The sequence below is a fragment of the Urocitellus parryii genome, chromosome 4, assembly GCF_045843805.1.
Source record: "Urocitellus parryii isolate mUroPar1 chromosome 4, mUroPar1.hap1, whole genome shotgun sequence".
Lineage (NCBI taxonomy): Eukaryota > Metazoa > Chordata > Mammalia > Rodentia > Sciuridae > Urocitellus > Urocitellus parryii.
The window spans coordinates 191414015-191437381 of NC_135534.1; positions in this window are offsets into that span (position 1 = coordinate 191414015).

The window sequence follows — 23367 nt, forward strand, 5'->3', positions numbered from 1 at the left end:
CAGTGACTATATGTTAAAGAGACAAAAGTCCAGCTGCTGTGTGTGTGTGTGTGTGTGTGTGTGTGTGTGTGTGTGTGGTTTTGACATAATCAGTCTGTGCTCTCCACGTGCTTGTTCCCATTGCTCAATTTCTGTATCCTCTGACATTGCCAGACATTGGGCAAACCAAGGTTTGCCTCGTTTAACCTCAGAAAAGATCCTCGAGGAGGGCTACCTCCTAAGGATCCAGCCGAGAAACCGAAGTCCAGCTGGTTAGATTGCACGTCTTCAGAGCTGGTAAGTGGCAGGTCTGCCTCGCGCCTGTTTCCTATGAGGTGGGATGCTGCGCTTTCCTCGCAGGGTGACCTTAAGGTCCCTCCACGGAGGGGTGGCAGTACCCTGCACATGTAGGAGGTGGAGTCCAGGCGCGCACCCCGGCTGAACCAGCTGCTGCTCTGTCCTGGGGTGGAACTGGAGCTGTGGGTCTGGCCTGCTGGGCCCTCCCGTTGGGTCCAGGCATCTTGCTGGGCATTTGGCTTTTGGAGTCTACAAATCCTCCCTCGTGCCCCTGGACCCCACTTCTCTGGGCAGCTGACAGCAGAAATCCCCACAGCCAGGCTGGAGAGGTCTCTAGTTCTGGGGGGGGGATTCCTGTAGCTGCCAGGACAAGGTCTGGCCGGCTCAGCCTTTCCTGGGCAGGGCTCTGCGTTAACCTCACTTGACGTCGATGTCTCTGGTTACTGGGAACCAGGCAAAAATCCGCCGATTCCTCAAAATGTGAGAGGTTGAGGTTTCCTCTGCTGGAATCTGCCTGGCTGCCCGCTGGTCCTTGCCAGGGATCTAGGGAACTGGGTTTGCAGAAATCTGGAGTAGGGTGCAAAACAGGGCCTTTGTCCCCAGTCCTGAGCCTTGTGGCAGGACAGCTTCAGCCTCCACACTGGGAAGAAAGTTCTCCTCAACACCCAGGCCTGTGTTCTGGCCTTACTTGCTGTGTGATCTCAGCCACAGTTCTTTGCCTCTCTGGTCTTAGTTCTCCACCCAGGGTATGATCCTGTGTGTATGTGTGTGTTCATGGTCTGAATGAGTGTGTGTGACAGATGGAGGCTTTGGAAATGCGGGGGCCGCTTTAGGTTGATGAAGTTGGGGTGCTGTTGGCATTTAGCACGGGGAAGTCAGGGATTTGAAGTGACCTGCAATGCCAAGGGTCCCTCCCTGAGAAATCCTCGGCAAGCTTGTTTCTGAGGTCAGTGGCTTTTGACATTTTGGGATTATTGTTGGGGAAAGAAAGCTCATTGCTTTAATCTGAAGAAAACTTTTCTTATGCTGATGTGGCTACCATCACTGGAGGCCACTGAATACCAGGCTTAAGGGACAAGGGCTCTCTGGAAGAAGCCCCTCCAAGGCCCGCTGCCCTGGGAGGGGGTGGGACCAGTTCCTTGAGAGGCTCCTCCTTGGGGACTGTGAGATGGGGTGGCAAGTGGGAGGGGCCTGGGGTGGGGGCGGGGCCGGCGGAGCGAGGAGGCTGCGCCCCTGGACGCCAGGGCCACTGAGGCCCAGCGTGCAGAGAAGGTCCCCGGAGGGCGGGCCCCGACAAGGGATGCCCAGTGCTCGATGCGAAGTCGTTCTGCGGCCTCGGCCTCGGCCAGGGCCCTTGGTGAAGTCCAGGTCCCCCGCAGATGCCCTGGGAGAGCGGGATTTCCTGGAAACCGGGAAGGGCCCGAAGGTTCAGCTCAGTCAACCACCGAGGAACCGCGACAGCGCTGCAGGGCGCTCGAGTGACCCGCAGCTGATGTCACCTGGGGAGGCAGTGCAGGACCGGGGCCGGGGAAGGGCAGCCCTGGAATAGTGAAGAGTGACGCTGGTGCTGCGGGTCAGAGCAGCGGGCTCCCGGGTCAGGGGCCCGGTGCCAGCCCTGCTGCCCTCTCGGCTTGGGTGGCCCTGGAGAGCTGCCCGGGGCTGGCCTCCCCAGCTGCCAACAGGGTGTTTCCTTCAAGGTCTGGTGAGGATGAATAAGGTCACTCATTTCAGGCACCGGACACAACTCCTACCCGTTTCCCTGTTGCTATCAGAGATCCTGACAAGGGTGATTCTCTGTGAGCCCCAGGGGCAGGGAGACATCTGGGTTTTAGGCCCTTTCTCTCATCAAATCCTCACACCTGCCCCATTGCACAGATGGAGGAACAGAGGCTCAGAGAGGTGCAGTGTCTTGCTTGAGAGCACACAGCTCCCAAGCACTGGAGCCAGGGTTTGACCTCAGGTCCCTCTGACCCCATAGCTCCCCTCTCTCTGTGGCTCCAGGTCACCTCCAGAGTCACTGACTAGGGGAGATGCCCTGACAGGTAATGAGAGTGTGTCCCTGGGGAACCGGGAAGAGGACGTCTGTTCTGGGCAGGAGCCGAAGCTGCCTGGCTCTAGGATCCCACCTGACGACGGGTTCCAGGAAGGCTGTTGGGACTCCTGGTCTCCTTCCAGGCCTGGTCCTGGGCCTGGGCCAGGAGGTGTTCAGAAGTCTAGCAGACTGTGGGCTCCGCACCACCCTTACTCTAGGAAGGGTGTGCTGTGCGTGTGTGCGTGTGTGCGAGCGTGGTGCACACTGACTGACACCACTTTGCTTCTTCACCAGGCCCTGCTGTCGAGGCCACCCCACTGGGAGCAGTCTACCCTCAAGGTCAAGATCCTGACTCGGGCCATGGCGACAGAGGAAGCCTGGAGGCTTGCTGACCACCAGGCCCTGGCCCTCTTTATGCAGGAAAGCCTGGTCCTTGTATCCCTCAGGGCCGGCCAGAGGGGACCCTGCCTCAGGAGGGGGGCAGCAGATCCCCACGGGTGGGCCCCAGGGCCGGGAGGGGCAGGTGGCAGCCAGGAGTCAATCGGCGGTGCCCGGGTTGGCTGGGGAGCTTCTCTCCCTCCATCTCGTCAGGAAGGGGCCTGGGGCCACCTTCCTGCTCAGCAGCCGTCGGGCCGTGGGGAGGGTCCTGGATGTCTGGGTCTGGTTCCTTGGAATTCCCCGCGGAAGGCCTGAGCATTCCCCTAGAAGGCCTGGCGGGAGAGGGGCTGTCACATCAAAGCAAAGGAAAGCAAGCCGGCTGACGTTTCCGGAAGGTACCCAGAAGACAAAGCAGCTGGACCTGGAACAAGAGGGGTGCAGGGTGGACACTTGGTTCAAAGAGGAAGCAATGGCGGGACCCCCTGGCTCCAAGGGGGGTTTGGCCTGAGGTGTGAACAGGGTGATCGAGGCTTGCAGGAGTCCCCACACCCTGAACAGAAAGCGAGAGGCCAGGGGAAGGGGAGACTTAGGATCAGCCCTGCAGTTCCACATTCCTGGGCTGCGATGGGCATCTGGGCAGTGGGCACAGGTTTCTGTTCCCCAGAAACTGGTAGCACATTGTGGAAGAGAGAATTTGAAAACTGAAGTCAAAAGACAAAAATAAACACAGAAATAAATAATAAAAAACTTAAAAAATCGTCAAGTTCAAATCCAGGACGGAGTGTTGATGAGCCCTTTGCATGCATGGCATCCTGGGATGAATGGATGCAATCTCCTATTTTGTGGAGGGGGCCTGTGGGCTCAGAGAGGTTGCATTGCTTTCCCAGGGTCACACAGCTATTAGCAGTGGTTTTGGTGTTTCTTTGTTTTGTTTTTTTCTGTTGCGGCACAGATGCCCATGAGAGGTGCCCAAGATGGAAGATTTGCTCATCCTTTCTCTGTGCCAGGATCTGGGCTACAGGGTGCCAGAACAAGAGGCCAGCCCCCAACCTCTCTAGGCCAGTTTGGAGAGGAATTTCTGCAGCTGGGAGCTTCATGTTCACAGACCCCGTCCAGGTTCCTGCAGGCCGTGGGGCAGTCAGGCAGGAATGCAGGGCCTGGAGGAGGGGGGACTCAGAGGTACTCCAGGTTCAAGGCTCTCTGGGAGAAGGGTGGCCAGGCCAGAGGAGGACAGACGTCCCCAAACCCAGGACCAGCCACAGGAGGGAAGTTCACGTGGCTGAAGACTTTCAAGGCACCCAGTGAACTTTGCTTTCGTGGGCAGGGTGGTGAAGTGGTTAGGGACACTGACTTTGGAATCAGGCAGATCTGAACCCCAATTCAGTCCCAGCTCGGTGTGACTTTCAGCAAATGATTTGCCCTCCGTTTCCCCAAGAATAACAGTAGTGTCCTCGTGGGGATGCTACCTGGGAAGCATTTTGGCCAAGAACTTGGAGTACCCGAGGCCAGGGGAGCTGCGATCGTCCAGTGTGGGATGAGACAAGTCCCTCTTGCCTAATCTGGGTGGCTTCCCGGCCTCAGTTTCCCCCAAATAACGGGACAGCAGCCCCGAGAGGCCAGGGCTCTGCCCGACTCCAGGCAGCGGCAGGCCAGGGCCCTGTCCCCACGGGGATCAAGTTTCCAGCCCCTTCAGTGGAGCCAGATAAACACAGGGGCGACAGCGCGGCTCCCTGCGCCGCCCACTAACAACCAGATTCCGAAGCCACCGCAGTCGCGGCTGCCCACTCTGATTGCATCTGGCTCCAGCGTCCCAGGCCCCGCTGCTGTCACCCTCAGGGGACCCTAGGGTTTGGTGGGGGAGGGGGCGCTGCGAGCCAGGTTCGCGGCGGGGGCGGGGCAGCCCCGCAGCCCCTCCCACAGCAGATGTCTTATCTCTGCCCCCTCCAGCTGCCCTCTCCCCCCCACATGGTGACGTCACTGGGCCAATAAAGCTTCTGACTGACGGAGTCCAGGACACCAAGTGGACCCTCCCACAGCTCCCACATTCTTTGCATCTTAATTCTCTGAGGTCAAGGCCAGTGGCCTCCACTTTATAACCTCTATATTCAATTCTCTGGCTTTTCACTTTCCAGGAGAAATCAGCGTGCATTTGCCAGGCACAGCTATGTACTGGGCAAACATGAGCAAGACAACGATGTCCTCAAGACTTGATCATTTCTGCTGGTGAACTCCTATCCACCCTCCAAAACCCAGTTCAAATACCCTTTCCCGCCCCTCCCTGCTACTTGTCTCAGATGACTCCATCATGGGTCTCTCAGCAGATGGAGATGGGGTGGGGGGGGGACAGTCATGCTCCTTCCCTCTTGAGGACCTTCACTGGGTGCTACACCCTCTGCCCCCTCCCACCCACCATTCCTGAGCAGCCAATGCCCATCCTTCAGGTCTGGGCTCAGGGCACCTCCCAGGAGCACAGAGGGCCCCAGGGAGTTACCCTCAGGCATTATTGTGGTCTGTGATGGAGACATTTACAGCCTGCGGATTGGATTCCTGTTTCCCTTCCTGGAATGTAAATCCCGGAGGGGCAGAATGTGTGATTTCTATTGTCCTCGGGCCTTGGGGGAGACCTCGGTGTGTGCACCTGCCCAAGAGCCCCCCAGCCCCGCGCTCTGCCGAGGTTTCCCAGGCCTGAGTACATTCCTCCCTGGGCTGCGCATCTCACCACACATTCTTTCTTGTTTTACTCTGTTTACAGTATTTTTATTCTGGAATGTTTTATATTGAGAGAAAAGTGCATAAAATATGTCTTTGTTTAACAAACAAATTTAAAGCAAACACTTGCTTACCCAGATCCCATGTAGACTATTACCAGCTACAGGAGTCCCCAGCATGCCCTTCTCCCCCTGCAAAACCTAGCCATGATCTTGATTTTTGATCATTTTCCTGATTTACTTTATAGTTTTGCTATTGACATGGACAGTCCTAAACCCAGAGTTTACTTTTTATTTTATTTATTTATTTATTCATTTTGGTACTGGGGATCGAACCCAGGGGTGCTTAACCACTGAGCCACATCCCCAGCCCTGTTTTGTATTACATTTAGAGACAGGGTCTCCTGGGGTTGCTCAGGTCCTCACCAGGTTGCCGAGGCTGGCTTTGAACTTGTGATCCTCCTGCCTCAGCCTCCGGAGCCTCTGGGATTATAGACATGAGCCACCGCACCTGGTTCTTTTGTCCATTTTTTGAAATTTGGGTGCACAGGATTGTACCTCGTGTACTTTGTGTGTTTGGCCCCTTTGCCCGAAGTCATTTGTGATTCTCACCAAGTTGGAGCGTAGAATTGCGGTTCACTCCTTTCCTGTGCCATATGTTACTCTGTTGCATGACGGCATTTATTTATCTATTCTCCTGCTGGTGGACATCCAGCCGTGCTGCTCTGAACTCTTTTGTCTCTTAGGGCACGTGTGCATTCAGATTTTAGGACATATATTTAGGGTAGAATTTTTGGATCAGAGAGTATGCATTCCATTGTTTTAAATAAATAACGCCAAAATATTTTCTAAAGAGAAGTGCCCTTGAAGGGACCCGGTCTCCTCCTCTTTTTCTTCTTTTGCTTCCTGGTCATGTGATGCACCACCGTGGGCTCCTGCCTTGGTGTGCTGCCTCACCACCGGCCCAAGCAACAGGGTCAATCTGTCATGGGTTGGAACCTCCAAAACTCTGAGTCAAGACAAACCTTTGCTCTTTGTAAGTTGATTGTTTCAGGTGTTTGTTACTGTGACAGAGAGCCGACACGGCACCCTCTCAATGCCTCTGCCCTGCCACAGTCAACCCTGATCTGCTTTCTGTCCTGACAGAGTTGCCGTGCCTCTTTTACAGTTTCATCTCAATGGCACCACGCTGTGGGTAAAGTTTTGCATCTGGCTTCTTTAGTCAGTAAATTGTTTTGAGATTCGCCCATGTGTGTCTCATTAGTGTGTTGGTTTTGACTGTGGAGTGGTAATGCATTGTATGGATGTCCCACACTTTGTTTATATAGTCACCGGTTGATGGACATTGGATTATTTCCAGTTTGGGGGTAGCATGATTAAAGCTACTGTCAACCTTCACCTACAGGTCTTTACGGGGGACTTGTGTAGGAGTGGTTATGTGGTGATGATATGCCTAACTTCATAAGCTATTTTCAAAGTGTCATTTTCTATCTCCGCAGTTGCTATGAGAGTTCTGTTTGCTCTGCCTCCTTGCCCACATCTGGAACTCTCAGCCAACTTAATTTTAGCCCTTCTGGTGTGTGGACGCTGGCATCTCATTATCTGTTTGCTTATTTGTTACCAGGGACTAACCCCAGGGGTGCTTAACCACTGAGCCACATCCTCAGCCTCTTTTTATATTTTATTTAGAGGGAGGGTCTTGCTGAATTGCTCAGGGCCTTGGAATATTGATCTGATATCCTGCTAAACTTACATATTAGTAAACCTACATGTTAGTTCTAATAGCTTTTTATTAGAATCCTTAGGGTTTTCCATATCTATACTTATTAGTTTTGGAGGGTCTTTTTTTTTTCAAATAAAGACCATTTTACTTCTTATCTTCCAATATATACGCATTTATTTCCTTTTCTTGCCTTATCACACTGGTTAGTCTCTTGTACAGTGTGGAATCAAAGCAGCGAGAGTGGGCACTTCATTTGTTCCCAGATTCAGGCTTCTCCAGGAAGGAGGATTTAGCCCTAAGTTCCCCCTAGATCTCCTTTACTGAATTGAAGAATTTCCATTTTTTTTTTTTTGGTTTGCTAAGAGTTTCTTTTTAAGTATTTATTTTTTAGTTGTAGTTGGACACAATACCTTTATTTTATTTATTTATACAAGGGGCTGAGGTTCGAACCCAGGGCCTCATACATGCTAGGCAAGCATTCTACCACTGAGCCCCAGCCCCAGCCCTGCTAAGAGTTTTTAATCATGCACAAGTGTTGAATTTTGCCATTTTTTTCTGAATTGGTTGAAATGCTCATGTGGTTTTTCCTCCTTTATTCTGTCAATATTGTGAATAATGTTAATTGATTTTCAAATGTTACACCAATTTTGCATTCCTGGGATAAGTGGATACGGTCATTTTATACATTGCTAGGTTCATAGATTCACTTTTCTGAAAAATAAAGGCTCTTTCCCTTTCAGGGTGAGGCATATTGTTCTAGAGTTCCTCCCTCCTTCCTTACCTTCCTTCAGGCCTTTCTTTTTTCTTTTTTTTTTAATGCACTGTGAATTATTTTTGTATCATTTCCACATATTTAAAGATTTCTCAAAACATCTTTCTGTGAGTGGTTTCAAATTTAATTCTGCTGTGGTCAGAGATCAGACCCTGCATGATTGCAATCTTTTTAAATTCGTTGAGAACTTTTTATGCTTCAGCATATGGTCCATCTTAGTGGATGCCCCCGTGTGCTTAGAAAATGTGGATTCTGCTATTGTTGGGAGGAGTGTCCTTGAAATGTCAATTGAATCCAGTCAGTAGATAGCATTGCCCAAGTCTATACATCCTTTCTGATTTTTAAAAATTATTTTTAATGAATTGTTCTTATTACACAAGAAGCAACATGCACCTTATAAGAAAAACTGTAGGATTTGGGTGTAATGAGGTATTTGAGAGGCAGAGATTAATTAGTTGTTGGATTTTTTTTTTCTTATTTTATCTAAGAGAAGTGACAGATGCTCTTAAGAGTAGGGTCACAAAATCATCACGGAGCAGACCTTAGTTAACTGAGGAACACTTTGGTGGGCTGTTTCATCAGGCTGTTCATCAGAAGGCAGGGAGAGAGGGCTTCGGTGCTTGGGTTTTGGTGCAGAAGCCCCTCCCTCAGACCTCTGCAAAGTAAGTACTGAGCAGAAGCCACTGAGTGCATCAAGCCATGAAGGGGTTGGGTGTAGCTCAGTGGTGGAGCACAGGCCTGGCACGTGTGAGGTCCTGGGTTCAATCCCGAGTTACCAACACCAAAAAATAAATAAATAAATAAATAAAAAGCCCTGGAACGTGCCATGATTCTCTGCCTGATGAAGAGGTCTATTCAAAGGATTCCTCAACCAACTCTGGGATTTTGGGATCTGCTTCCATTGCAGAGTGGAAAGAGTCGTAAAGTGGTTCCATCCAAGCCAGGTCTTGGGGCAGAAAAGGACCCTGCGGCCCATGGAATAATATTACCTTGCAGAGGAAGGGAACATCTGGAGGGTTTGGGGGCAGTTCTGGCTTTGAGATCCAGCAAGTGAACAGGTCACTTCCTTACTAGATGTGGGTCAGCTACCATATTTGTGCACAGAAAAAAATATTCACAAACTCCATGACTCATGAACCAGGAAAATCTGAACTTCCTGTCCTGTGTGGAAGAATAGCAGTAGCAGGTGGCCATTTGCTGAACCTGGTTTCAAGTCGGGTCCTGGACAGGCAGTTGGGCCACTTCTTACCCCATCATCTGAGGCAGGTCCCGTGAGTGGACTCATTTTAGTAATAAGGAGTTGCTAAGGTGAGGAAATCGGCCCTCATCGCACAGTTAGGGCAGAGCTGCATCTGAATCTCAGAGTCCATGGCCAAGCTCGGGCTTCCAGCTGGAGAGGCGGCCTGGGCCCAGCCGTGAAGGTCCTGCCTGCCAGACTGTAGAGCGTGGAGTCTGGGTTTTATTCTGAAGGCAGTAGGGAGCCACGGATCATTTCTGAGCAGAGAGAGGAAGTGGCATGACAGGAGACCCCCCAGCTCTGAGAGGAAGAGAGGCCACAGTTGGTGAGGAGGCGGCCCCAGGCAGGACCACAGCTGGACCAAAGTGGGCCCCGAGCCCTGGGGGTGGAAGTCTGAGGAAACGGGCAGAGGGTGGGCCAGCAGCACTTCTGCCACCTGCTGGAACAGGCAGGGGAGGATGGATGGAGAGACGGCGGGCAGGGCCGGAGGCATGGCGGGCAGGTGTTGGGGGTCAGGGTGAGGGACTTCTTCCCCTTGTTCCTGGGTAAACCCACGGGGAACAGGAGAGAGCATTTAGGAGCAGGGATTCAGTCCCACCTCGCTGTGTGACTACGGGCACTTTGCCGTCCTCAGCCTCAGTTTCCCGTCAGTCCACTTGATGGGGTTGGTGTGACTGGTGATCGAGACCTGCTTGGAAAGGGGGACCCATCTCTCCATTCACACCCCTGGTGTGTCAGTCCTTCCCCCGGTCAGTCGGGGGGACCTTTTAAGTTGCATCAGATGCCCACGCGGCCCCGCCCCTCCTCCGCGGCGTTGGTGAGGCTTACCCTGGCTTCCGTGCACTTAGAAGAATATCCAGGCTCCTGCCCCAGGGCCCTGCACGATCTGGTTCGCATTTCCTTTTTGGAGTGTCATTGTCTGTCCTCCCTGGGCCTGGTCCTTCCAGCCACGTGGGCCTTCTCTGCTTCTCTCAACTCACCAAGCTCTCTCCTGTCCATGAGTCTTTGCGAACCCTGTTCCTGTGCCCGGAATGTTCCTCTTTCGTATCACTGACCTGTTGCTGGGTGACAAACGGTCCTCAAGCCCAGTGGCTTCAAACAGCACCTGTCTGTGATTTCCGAGGAGCGGTGGGTAGGTCCCGTGGTTCTGCCGACCTGGGAAGACCTTGGTTGACCTTGACTGGGCCACACGAGTGCGTGGTCAGCAGCTGAGGGTTAGGGAGGTGCTCTGCGGATCTTGGCTGGGCCCCTCAGCTGCTGGGCTATGGGCTGATGCTGGCCCTGGCTGGCCTCACATGGGAGGGATGAGACAACCTGGCTCGTCCTCTGTGCCCTTTGCTCCCCCCCCCCCCCAAGCAGGTGCTGCGTGCGGTGAAAGCAGAGCCCAGAGGAGAAGGTGGAATCCTGAGGCATGTCTTCAGCCTCCGTCTGGATCCACCTCCTGACCACTCACTGCCAAAACAAGGCTCAGGCCAAGGCCCGATTCAAGGATGGGGACAGGTGACCTGGCTGGTGAGAGGTGCAGGGCCCAGGGCTCAAGGTCAAAACCCAGGGAAAGGAGAAAAAAAATTGGGTGCCTTCGTCTCCCCACCTTATTTCTAGTATCTTCTTATGCAGTCTCCTTCTTGGACATCCTGATCATCCCAGGGACAGCAGTCTGCTAGACATCCTGGGGACAGCAGCAACCCCCAGTTTGTCTGTTATAGACTTCGTTCGCTTCCTTAGACCACATCTTCTGCCCTTTGGGTCCCCGGGCCCAGCTCATCACCTGGTATACAGTAAGCGCTCAGCAAACACTTGTGCATCAACTAATGGCCCATCATGATGACATTCTTGTGAGAAGAAGACTGGCCCTGTGCTGTCAGGGGAGGGCACACAGAAAGCAGGTCCTCCCGCATTTGACCTGTCCCTAGTCCCCTGAGCCCATCAGTACCATTAGGAATGAGGTGCACAGACTGGCTGCAAGTCTGCAGATCTAGTGCCTTACCGCTGCTGGGAAGTCACACTGCTGGAGAGGGTTGGGCCTCTCGCTCCAGACACAGGCTGGCCTTGCTGGCTGGCCTTTGCTACTACAAAGACTCTCCACCGCCGGCTGAGCAAGGGCTTCGGAGCTGGACATCAGGTCAGAGCTGTGGGTCTGGAGCTCTGTGGGGTCAGAGTCGGAGGAGGCTGCTCAGTGGGGCTGACAGGACGGGCCTGGAATCCTGGCTTCTGTCTCCCAGCTCTGACTCTGCCCACCCAGGCCCACGGGGACATCCTGAAACCCGCCTGGCTCCCTACTGGGGACACGTATGGAGGGAGTTATGGACCTAGAACCTTCTTCACCCTCCCCAACACGAACGCCAAGAATACTAAGAATAACAGCAAGGGCCGCTGGGCATGTTCTCATGTAGAGTTTGCATTCCTTGGCTCATTTAATTCCCACGAGGACACGTGACCGTCAGCATCACCGCCCCACTGTGCAGGTCAGGGTGCAGGGAGGCGAGGGGTGTGCCCCAGACAGCCCCCCCAGCTGGTGGCCGAGCACTTGAACTCAGCTCTGCCAGCGCCCTTAGCCCTCCTGCCCTCAGCCCCCCTCTAGCAACCCAGGGCCAGCACCACACCTCTCTTCTGCTCTTCCCACCCTGATCCTTGTCCCCCATCATCCGTGAGTGTCAGCCACTCAGGTCCCCCCTTGGCCCTCCTCAGCCCCACGATCCCCGCCCCCCGTCACTGAGTAGCGGCCCCACCTGGCCTTTGGGGTCTGGCCCAGAGCTGGCCGGCGGCTGGTGTGGGGTGGAAAGCGCTGCCTGCCAGGGGCCTTTGTCTCTTCAGTGACTGGGACCCTGTGGTCTCCCCGGGTCCCTGAGAGCCTTCCAGGCTGCAGCCAAGTCCTTGGCAGAGCGGCTGGCCAAGGATGCTGAGTGGAAGCAGATGTGCCGGCCGTGTCTGGCCCCGGGCCCAGAGGACCTCTGCATCTGGAGCCTCCAGGCTTGGGGAGGACGCCGGATGGTCAGAACCAGGGTGGTGCCGGGGTTGAACAACGCTGCCTGGGCCCACAGGATGGTCATCTGTGTGGTGTACACCAGTGCTGTCACCAACAGTGGTTAGGGATCCACACTGAACTTCCCCTGCGTTGTACAGACAGGGACACTGAGACCTGGGGAGGGACAAGGACATGCCAAGGTGGTCCAGCACTTTGTGAACTCGAGTGAGGGCGGGGACCCAGCGGGATGGGACTCCAGCCATCTGGGTCTCATCACCAGTTTGCACCACAGGTGACCTTGCATTCACACCTACAGGACGAGCCCAGGTGTTCATGCCTCAGCCAAACCCTTGAGTGGCCCCGACACCTGGGCGAGTCCTTTGTCCTGTCTTTTTCTTTATTTTCTTTCCAGATTTTCCTTTTAAAATTTTCCCATGTCTTTCTGGGTGCATTATAACCCTGCATAATAGTGGGGTTCATCGGTACCACTCCTACGGGCCTGGAACCTTGTCTTAACCAAGGTTTGACACGTTCACAGTTTTGCGAGAGCCGGGAGCGCTCCAGCTGCCCAGGCCACCTCTGTCTGGCTCGGCCACAAGCCCTTTCCTCCCCCTGGTGAGCGGGTCCCTCCTGTCTGTCTGTCCGTCCCTAAGGAATTGTACCTTGGGCAGCCCTGACTGGTCCCCTTTCACTTCTGACTTTCAATCCCTCCTGCCTCTGGCGACTGGTTCTCACACACTGGGACCTGGATTTCCAAAACAGGCACAATTGGGGCAGACCCTGTCCCTGGCACGCTGCTTGTGAGCATTTTTTCCAGCCTTGAGTGTGAGCCTGAGAGAGGTGAGGCTTTCTGGGAAGAGGAGCCTACCTTTTTCCAGTGGTCCTGCTCCAGGGACTTTTGAGAGAGACATCTCTGAATTCAGGTGGAAGCCCTGGGTTCAGGTCCTGAGTTTACCTGACATGCTTTGTGACTTTGGACAAGTGCTTTCCCTCTCTGGGCTTTAGTATCTCCATCTGAAAAATGGGGACAATAGTATTCTAATGTCCTCCAGGATGCTACAGTATACTTTGAAAATCTGTTTCCTCCTCCGTGTCTTGAGAACATCCAAGGCCAGCCCGTTGAGGTAGGAAGAACAACATCCTCATTGTCTGGAAAGAAATGGACAGCTCAGAGAGGAGAAGCGACTTGCTCAAAGACACACAGCATCCACGAAGCCACGCTGTGAGGTTGGGGGGAGGTTTCCTGATTCCTAGCTCTGTGGTCATCCCCTCCCCGGGAGACTCATAGTCCTCCGCCAGATCACGTGGGGACAGCAGGCATGGCCTCCAGCGCCGTGGTCCTCCGCCACCCTCACAGAGCAGCTGAAACTGAGGGTGAGGCTGAGCACGGACTTGCTTCACCTTCTGACTGAACGGGGCTTCCAAGACTCCACGGGGTCCTGAGGTCCCTGTCTGCACCCCTGTGGGAAGGGGAGGCCAGCCAGCCTCTGCTGGGCTGCGTCTCTGGCAGGACGCTTGCTGCTCCCTGTGGGGACTGAGTTTGGACTGAGAAAGTGTCCTTGCCATGCCCTGTCCCCTCAGGAGGGTCCAGGCTGCTCCCCAGCCTGGGGAGCTCTCCGGCCTCCCTCTCCTCTCACCCCCTCCCTGAGGCTGCCACTGGCCGGCAGCAGGTGGGATGTCCTTCCTGGCACCACCAGAGGGCTCCCAAGCTGCGGCTACTGCATCAGCTCATCTTCCAGGGAAGAGCTGTCCCTCCCCGTGGGGAAGGGAGGGAGCCTGGGGACGGGAAGATGTGGTGGGAACACCTGAGTGGACAGACTTCTGGCAGAAGTGGACGTGTGACCTAGGACCGGTTCCTTTGCTCCTCTGGACCTCGGTTTTCTCCTCTGCAGGATGGGGACGGTCATCAACCCTGACCAGCGGCACCCACAGGCTTGTGTAAAACCCAGTGTGTGGGGGAGGCTGGGAGGGAAGGCCCTGCAGAGAAGAGGCCTGGACACACGCGAGGACAGTGTGGGGTGACAGCGCCTCACCCGGGGTGACCCCCGACACCTGCGGGCCTCCCCAGCACCCTGCAGTGGGGGCCCCTCTCCACCCTGCAGAGCCCCCTGAAGCAGCGCAGGTCCCTCTCCTGGCCTCAAGACGCTGCTTCACAGATGTCACACGCTGCTGGGTCCTGGAGCGCTCTGGGGGGGGGACGTGCCTTTGGGTCCATGAGGAAGGAGATTTATTTTCTTCTGGTGACAAATTGAAACATTGCCTTAAAACAGAAAAAACAATGGACAAGTTATGAAGGAGAAGGATTCGGCCTGAATTTGAAGACACACACCAGGCCAGAGGACTCGGGCACCGCGGGCTTCAGCGACCTGCCCTGGGCCCTGCGCCCACCTCGGCCACAGCCCCTCCCTGCAGTTCAGGGACAGGAGGGACTCAGTTGTGTGGCCCCATGGCCCAACAGCCGGCCTGACCTGTCCCGACCCTGGTCACCCAGGCCCCTCCGCTGGGGCCTTGCTTCTCGGTTAATAAGAGCGCCCAGCTCCATATCCTGCTGGAGAGACGGCCATCATCGCTGTCATCGCTGTCACCTTCTCACTCGGGCAGGTGATAGGGACACTGTTCTGAAATATGTGGATGGAGCTGTGTGACCCACGGTCTCACCAGAGAAGGGGAAGCTCAGGGGGTGCAGGAGGCCCCCAGGCCAGCGCAGAGCGGATGTCCAAGGCGCACGCGTGTCCTCCAGGGTGTCGCGCAGACGCTGCTTCGTGCCGAGGCCGAGTCCCCAGTGGTCCCTTAGGTGGTCCCAGGGCTGCACTGGGGCTGAGGCAGCCAGGGAGGACCTGGGCTGTCCCAGCCTTCCCTCCAGGACCTGCCCCTCCTGCGGCTGTCGCCCCTCAGCCCTGGAACCCAGGGATTAGGCCAGAGTCATCCGTGCAGTGAAGAGCGCGGTGACATTCCTGGAGACCAGGGTGTTCACAGGCTTGAGGCTGCCCCAGAGGCCGTGTCCCTCAGCCTAGAGCCCCTGCAGGCAGGCCCGAGGTCTGGGTCCCACTCTTAGCACCGGGAAGGGAACAAAAGGCACCGGGAGTCCTTGCTGCCACCGGCGATGTCCTCTGAGGACGGTGAGGCCACAGCCACCCTCCACAGCCCCCAGTCTGAGCCTTGTCCCCTGAGATGGCTGATGACTCTTGCTGACCTCGCTGGAGACGTGTGCCTGAGGCTGACTGGGGCACCTGTCCTTGGAGCATTCTGCAGGACACGGGGCCAAAGCACTCAGAGTCACGAGGAACCAACACACAGCCCAGTGCCACACGGGATGACCAAGGGACCCTGGCTCGGCATGTGGGGACAGCTGGGGAAGTGTGTCTGTGCTGGTGCTGTCACCTGGTCACTGCTGGTTCTCTGCTGTACTGCAGGTGTGCGCTGGAGAATGGCTGGCAGCCCAAGAGCTGTGAGATGAGTGTGTGTGTGAGTGTGTGCTGAATGTGAGTGTGTGTGTGAGTGTGTGTGCGAATGAGCATGAGTGTGAGAGTGTGTGAGTGTGAGTATGTGTGAGTGTGAATGAGTGTGAGTGTGTGATAGAGTGTATGTGTGTGAGTATGAATGTGAGTGTGTGTGTGTGAGTGTGTGTGAGTGTGTGTGTGAGTGTGTGTGAGTGTGCCGCAGTCTGGCTGAGCACCGCAGTCTGGCTGAGCACAATTCAGGAGCCACTTGTCAAAAGAAACGAACTTTATTTTTAGAACCACACATGCCAAACAAAACAGCTCCTCAGGAAAACCTTCAGAGCCCAACTGCCACCACTGGCTTCCCACAAGCCTCTCTGCCTCCCCCACTCCTCCTGCTCTTGAGGCCAATTAGCTGGGTCACGTGGGCGGAGCCAAAAAAAGTCCCCCAATGAGCAGCTCCATGGTCTGAAAGGGCGGGGAAACAGCCCAATGAGCATCACCGCAGAGGAGCCAATCAATTGGCAGCTAGAAGTTGCTGGGGCCGCTGTGAGCCAATCATCAGCTGGCAGCTGGAAGTTTGCTGGGGCCCCTTCAGCTGTGGCTCTCAACATCTCCCCCTCTCTGTTTAAACAACAAGCATGTGGCTTAGGGACCGTGCCTGCCTTAGGTTGTCCAATAGTACATATGGTCCTTACCCGTCTTCGGATGAGCTGACCTCAAGGCGTCAGCCTCCTGTCTTAGGTTGGTACCATTGCAATTGGATCTTACCCGTCACTGACTACTGGTCCAGTATACAGCCACACCTGTGGAAAGGTACCAGCGGGGGGGTGAGGTTCTTTGCCTCACCTCTGTTGGCCCCCAAATTTTAGCTGAACGATCATGACAAGCAGAAGGGAGGAAGATATACCAAGCCAATTGACGGCTCCTTTTGGGAAAATTGTACCACCGATGACATCATCAGCAAAAATACCCCAACACTACCACAAGTTGCTGCACCAACAGATAGTTCACAATGCATACAAGTGAGTTCACAATGCATACAAGTGATACATAGTCCAGACAAGTTTTGCAAGCAGTTCAGTGATGGCTATTGCAGAAGCTGTAGATTGGTTTTATTTTTGTCTTCACCGGCACTGGGATGAAGATAGGAATTCTGGCAATAATGGCTAAAGAAAAAATTATACAACATTCCAGAAGGCACTAAAAGAAAACAATTTTCTTTTTTTCTTTTTTTTAGAAAACAATTTTCTTAACAATGTACCTTATCTTCAACAGAATTATTAAATATAATGAAAAGGAAAGGTGAAAATAAACAAACAGATCTGTTAACCTCCTTTTTTGTTCATATATTAAAACAATCCTCAGCAGCTATTTACCCAATTTAAATTAAACCATTTAAATCACATGAAAAAAATATTTGGATCCATTTTTTCATGAGTGCTCATCATATATGATATATGGACATACGTACATTCAAACATATAACACAAAACACAAGTGTGCACACATAATATAATACATACAACACATAACGTAATAGTAAAGGCCTCATAACTTTTTACAGGTGAAATCTCCATTGCAATGTTTAAAAACTTTATAGTCAAAAAAATAGAACTGATCAGCAAAACATTAACCTAGGTCTGTATGAGCTCAAAAAACAAAATAGAACTTCATGATATGGGAAAGGGCAATAATAAAATAGATATTGAAAAAAGCATCCTGGTTCTGTCGAACATGTAAGAATAGCCAAACTGGAGTTTTGGATATCAGTTCTTATGGATTTGAGCCAAATCATCTTCTTTTTGGTCTGTAGAAATCGCTTTAGTTAATCTCTCTGGAATCCAAATCGGCTGCTGTTCTCCCTGTGGAAACACATAAACAGACCCCCAACTCCAGACAATCACTGGGTCAGGACCTTAGTTAATCTCTCTGGAATCCAAATCGGCTGCTGTTCTCCCTGTGGAAACACACAAACAGACCCCCGACTCCAGACAATTACTGGGTCAGGACCTTTCCATTGTCCTGTTAGAATATCCTTCCAAAGTACCTTGGGCTTATGTACATTTTTTGGACACATGTGCCTTTCCGCAGCCCTAAGCCCTGATGAATCCAAATTTAAAAAGTTTAGAGTAAAAAGGGTTATTTTAAGTTCATCTTTGGGGAATATATACCCCTTCCCAATTCCCTCTTTTTGCTTTAATAAGTAAATTTTAATAGTTTGATGAGCTCTTTCAACTATGCCTTATCCCTGTGCATTGTATGGGATTCCTGTTATATGAGTAATGCCAAATGATGAGCAAAATTGTTTAAAAGAGGTAGAAGTATAACCAGGGGCATTATCTATTTTTAACTGTTTTGGAACGCCCACAGTGGCAAAATTTTGTAAGCAATGAGCTATAATATCTTTAGTTTTTTCTCCGGCATGAAGGGAGCCCATCAAAAATCCAGAAGAAGTATCAACTGTAACATGCAAATATTTTAATTTTCCAAATTCTGGCAAGTGTGTGACGTCCATCTGCCAAATATGGTTAGGTATCAGTCCTCTAGGATTGACTCCAAGATTAACTTGTGGTAAAAAGGTCACACAATTTTGACATTGTTTTATTATTTGTCTAGCTTGTTTCTTAGTTATTTTAAAATACTTTTGTAAAGTATTAGCATTGACATGGAACTTTTATGAAAATTTGTAGCTTCTTCTAGTGTAGAGAAAATATGTATGTCATGTGTAGTTTTATTGCCCAAACTAAGGGCTCCAGGCAATCCTGTATGTGCCCTGATATGTCCTATAAAGAACGGATCTTTTCTGTCCCAGATTAGACTTTGTATAGTGGAAAGCAAAGAGAAAACAGTAGAGGAAGGGGAAAATCTACCAGCATCTTCAAGGGATACTATAGCATTAACTATATACTGACTATTGGAAAATAAATTAAATACAGAATCTTTAAACATCACAAAAGCTTGTAATACTGCATTAGGCTCTACCTTTTGAGCTGATTGTTTGGGTACTAAAAATGTAAAAGTTTGATCAGGTGTAACTATTGCTGCTGTACCATTATTTGACCCATCAGTGAATATATTTGGAGCATTCATAATAGGTGTTTTTCTTGTCATTTTTGGAAAAATTACAGGATGCAATGACCAAAAAGACAATAAAGGATTAGATGGTAAGTGGTTATCAAATGAAACATTAGATTTGCACATGATTATTGCCCAAGTATTTAACTCATTAGCTAACTCATCAATTTGATTCATAGTATATGGAGTAATAATTTTATTGGGAGAAATTCCAAACACTCCCTTTTCTGCTTTTATTCCTTTGAGTATTAATTGTCCTACAGCCTCAGGATACCCAGTAAGAATAGTGTTAGGAGAATAAGATAAATGTATCCATAATAATGGACCTTCTTGCCAAAATACTCCTGTAGGAATATTTTTTGTTGGTAGTACAATAAATAATAAAGGCAAACTTATATCAATTCTATCCAAATGCATATTTTTCCATATATGTTTCAATGATTTTTAATGCCTTTCTTGCTTCAGGCGTTAACATGCGGGGTGAATTTGGATCTGATGGACCTTTTAGGATATCAAATGAAGGTCCCAACTCTCCTGTTGGTATACCTAGATAAGGCCTTATCCAATTTATGTCTCCTAATAACTTTTGAAAGTCGTTAAGTGATTTGAGTTGATCTACTCGTATTTGAATTTTTGGTGGAGGGACCATGGTTGAGGATAATAGAACTCCTAAATAATTAATTGGAAAATTTAATTATACTTTATCTATTGCTATCTCTAGATTATAATTTTTAATAAGTTTGTAAGTGTGGCATAACATTCTAGCAATGTGTTTTTATCTTTGTGTGCTAATACATCATCCATATAGTGAAATATTTGTAGTTCAGGATTTTGATTTCTAAGTGGCTGGATTACTTTGTTAACATAAATTTGACACATAGTTGGGCTGTTAGCCATCCCTTGAGGGAATACTTTCCATTCATACCTCTGATCAGGACCTTCATGATTTAGTGCAGGGATAGTAAATGTAAAACGTGGACTATCCTCAGGATGAATTGGAATTGAAAAAAAACAATCTTTAATATCTATAACTAAAACATACCAAGTTTTTGGCAAAGCAGACAATTGAGGAATCCCCAATTGAGCAGGTCCCATAATAACCATCTCATTATTAATGGCTCTTAAATCTTGCAATAATCTCCATTTACCAGATTTCTTTTTGATGACAAAAATGGGAGTATTATGCTGAGATACAGAAGGTTGTATATGTCCTTCCACTAATTGTTGTTTGACCAGGTCATGGACTGCTTGCATCTTTTCTTTAGTCAGGGGCCACTGAGGAACCCATACTGGTCTTTCTGATTTCCAAGTAATTTTTATTGTCTCAGTGGCCCTTTCTGAAAATCCAACCCATGTCTGTCCGTTCCTTGATCTATTTGTATTGGTGCTGCTATACCTTGTTCTTGTTTTTCTATTCTTTTTCCTTTCCTAAAACCTTGTCTAGTCATAATAGTGGGTGCATTTTGGTTGATGTTATTTGTTAATGTCAAACCTGACCCTGACCCTGATCCTGACCCTGACCCTGACCCTAACCCTAACCCTAACCCTAATCTAGGACATCTCATCCCCATAAATTTACGGGAAGATGATCCAACACATATGGCTGTATAGTTCCTTCACATCCTTCAGGATCCTTCCAATCTAATACCATTGCACTTCTATAGGGATTAGTCGCCACTCCTAGGCCTCGAAGCGTTTGAGTGGCTTGTTGTAATGGCCAATGTTTTGGCCATTCTTGACGAGAGATGATGCTAAGGTCTGCACCTGTATCCAGTAGCCCATTAAATTCATTTCCTTGAATATTTAGTTTTAGCATGGGGCGAGAATCTAAATTTAAAGAAAGCATAGGCCAATCTACACCTGTGGAGCCTAATCCCTTGGAACCTCTTTCTACAGTACGACTGGAAAATTTATCATGTAGGCTGGGTATTATTAGTAACTGTGCTATTCTATCTCCTGGTGAAATTGCTGATATACTCTTTGGAGAACTGGCTATAATTTTTATTTCACCTTCATAATTGGGATCAATTACCCCAGGACTTATCATAAGTACTTTTAAAGTAGAAGAGCTGCGTCCCAATAATAAGCCTACTGTTCCTTTGGGAAGAGGTTCTTTCACCCCTGTGGGAATGATTTGAACTCCCATCTCTGGAGTTAGTACTGCTCTGGCGGAGGCGCAGATGTCCAACCCTGTGCTCCCTCTGGTTTGTCTGATGAGGGATCTGATGGACAATGTGTCCTGGGCACTACCCTGATAGGGTTGCTGGGTTCCTCCAGTGCTCCGGAGCATTGGGCCCCCCTGTCCATTTTTTGGCAATGGAGCCCGATGCCTTTCTCCATGATATCGTGGATAAACATCTGGTCCTTGTTCATTTTTTGATAATGGAGTACCCTCTATGGTGGTTTGAGAACAGCATTCATTAGCCCAATGTAATGGAGTACCCTCTATGGTGGTTTGAGAATGGCATTCATTAGCCCAATGTCTCCCTCTACGGCATCATGGGCAAATACCCGGTATTCTACTCCTTTGATACCTAGTTTTGTTAAACCCTCCTCCTATAGGGCAATTCCTTTTAAAATGTTCTATTTGTTCACAATTGTAGCATGTTCTTGGCTTGGCATCTAAAGCCTGTTTTACTGCAGCTGCCACGACTTGCCCTTGTTCTAAAGCCTGTTGTACTGCAGCTGCCACGACTTGCTCTTGCTCATTAATGTCTCTACATAATTTAATATATGTGTTTAAATCTTCCTGTTTCCATGGTCTAATGATATCTCTGCACCAATGATTCGCTTGGTCATAAGCCAGTTGTTTTATTAGTGGCATTGCTTGTTCTGTATTCCCAAAAACTCTGGTAGCTGTTTGAATAAGCCTATCTACAAATTCAGCGTAAGGTTCATTAGCTCCTTGTATTATCTTAGATAATTGACCTTGTAAACCTCCATGTCCTTGTAAAGTCTTCCATGCCCTAATCGCCTCTACAGCAATTTGTGAGTATATGCCAGGATCATATGCAATTTGTTGCTGCTGATCCTCATAAGGTCCCTTTCCTAACAACATATCTAGATTTCTCTGAGGATAACCAGCTGCTGCATTTCGCCTAGCCGTCTCCTTGCAAAATTCCTCATTGGCAACCTTCCATAACAGGTATTGTCCTCCATTTAGCACAGCTTTACACATATTAGCCCAATCTGCTGGCGTCATGTTCAAGTTGGTAATGGATTCGACCAAGCTTACAGTGAAGGGTGCTTGAGGACCATAGGTTGTTACAGCCTCTTTTAGCTGCTTCACTGTTTTGAAATTTAAAGCATGGTGAATTCGCTGCCCTCCTGCCTCAAATACAGGGCATGTTAATATTTGAGATCCTGTCTCAGGATCCCAACTATCAACTGCAGGGGTTGGGGGCCTCCCAGCATATGGAGGTGGCACTGTTGGTTGGACACTTACGCCCTCTGGTGATAGAATGGTGTTAGTAGCGGTCTCCTGTAGAGGTGGCGCTGTTGGTTGGATACTTACGCCCTCTGGTGATAGAAAGGTGTTAGTAGCAGTCTCCTGTTGTAACTTTTCCCCTGATGGCTTTTTCTGATCTAAGCTTTCTTCCTCTATCTGACTAGCTTGAAAGACCTTCTCTTTTACTTGAATCTTTTCCTCTTTCTGACTAACTTGAGAGACCTTCTCTTTTACTTGAATCTTTTCCTCTGTCTGACCAACTTGAGAGACCTTCTCTTTTACTTGAATCAATATGTCTTCTCCTTCCTCTACCTTTGTCTGAACTGAAGGCTTTGGACTAAGCAAACAAGATACCAACATCCACAATGGCAATGTGCCAACTGGCAGAGTCCCTGGGTTGTTCTTTTCTATTCTTTTTAAATCTTCACCATGATGGTTCCATTGTGATATATTTAACAACTCCTCCTTAAAAAGCCATGGGCTACATTTTTGTATTGTATCAACGTATGCCCTGACTGCTCTTGATTTTACTGAGATGCCTCCTTCCTCTAACAATTTACTTAATACTCTTTCAGTTTGTTTTTTACCAATTTCTTTTTTTTTTTTTTTTTAAATATTTATTTTTTAGTTTTTGGCGGACACAACATCTTTGTTTGTATGTGGTGCTGAGGATCGAACCCGGGTCACACCCATGCCAGGCGAGCGCGCTACCGCTTGAGCCACATCCCCAGCCCTTTTACCAATTTCTGATCCCATATTTCTACTATAATACAACCCAGCAAGATGACGCCTAACAAAACTGAAACAGAGTGAAACAAAATTGGAACAACACAAAATCATTATAATAGTCTCCTGAAATGTCCATCCGTCCTTTCTCCCTATCTGTTCCTCAGATGTGAGCAGTTTTTCTTCCCTCTCACTCATCTCCAGGGACAGGCAATTTAAAACAAAAGTGAAGCAAAACAAAAGAGGAATCTTAGAATGGCTACCCATCCTCTCGCCCTGCCCTCAGGGGCGAGCAGTTTACTTACCCTCAGTCGCTCCCCAAATGAGCCACCAAATGCTGCAGTCTGGCTGGGCACAATTCAGGAGCCACTTGTCAAAAGAAACGAACTTTATTTTTAGAACCACACTCACCAAACAAAACAGCTCCTCAGGAAAAACCCTCAGAGCCCAACTGCCACCACCGGCTTCCCACAAGCCTCTCAACCTCCCCCACTCCTCCTGCTCTTGAGGCTGATTGGCTGGGTCCGTGGGCAGAGCCAAAAAAGTCCCCCAATGAGCAGCTCCATGGTCTGAAAGGGCGGGGA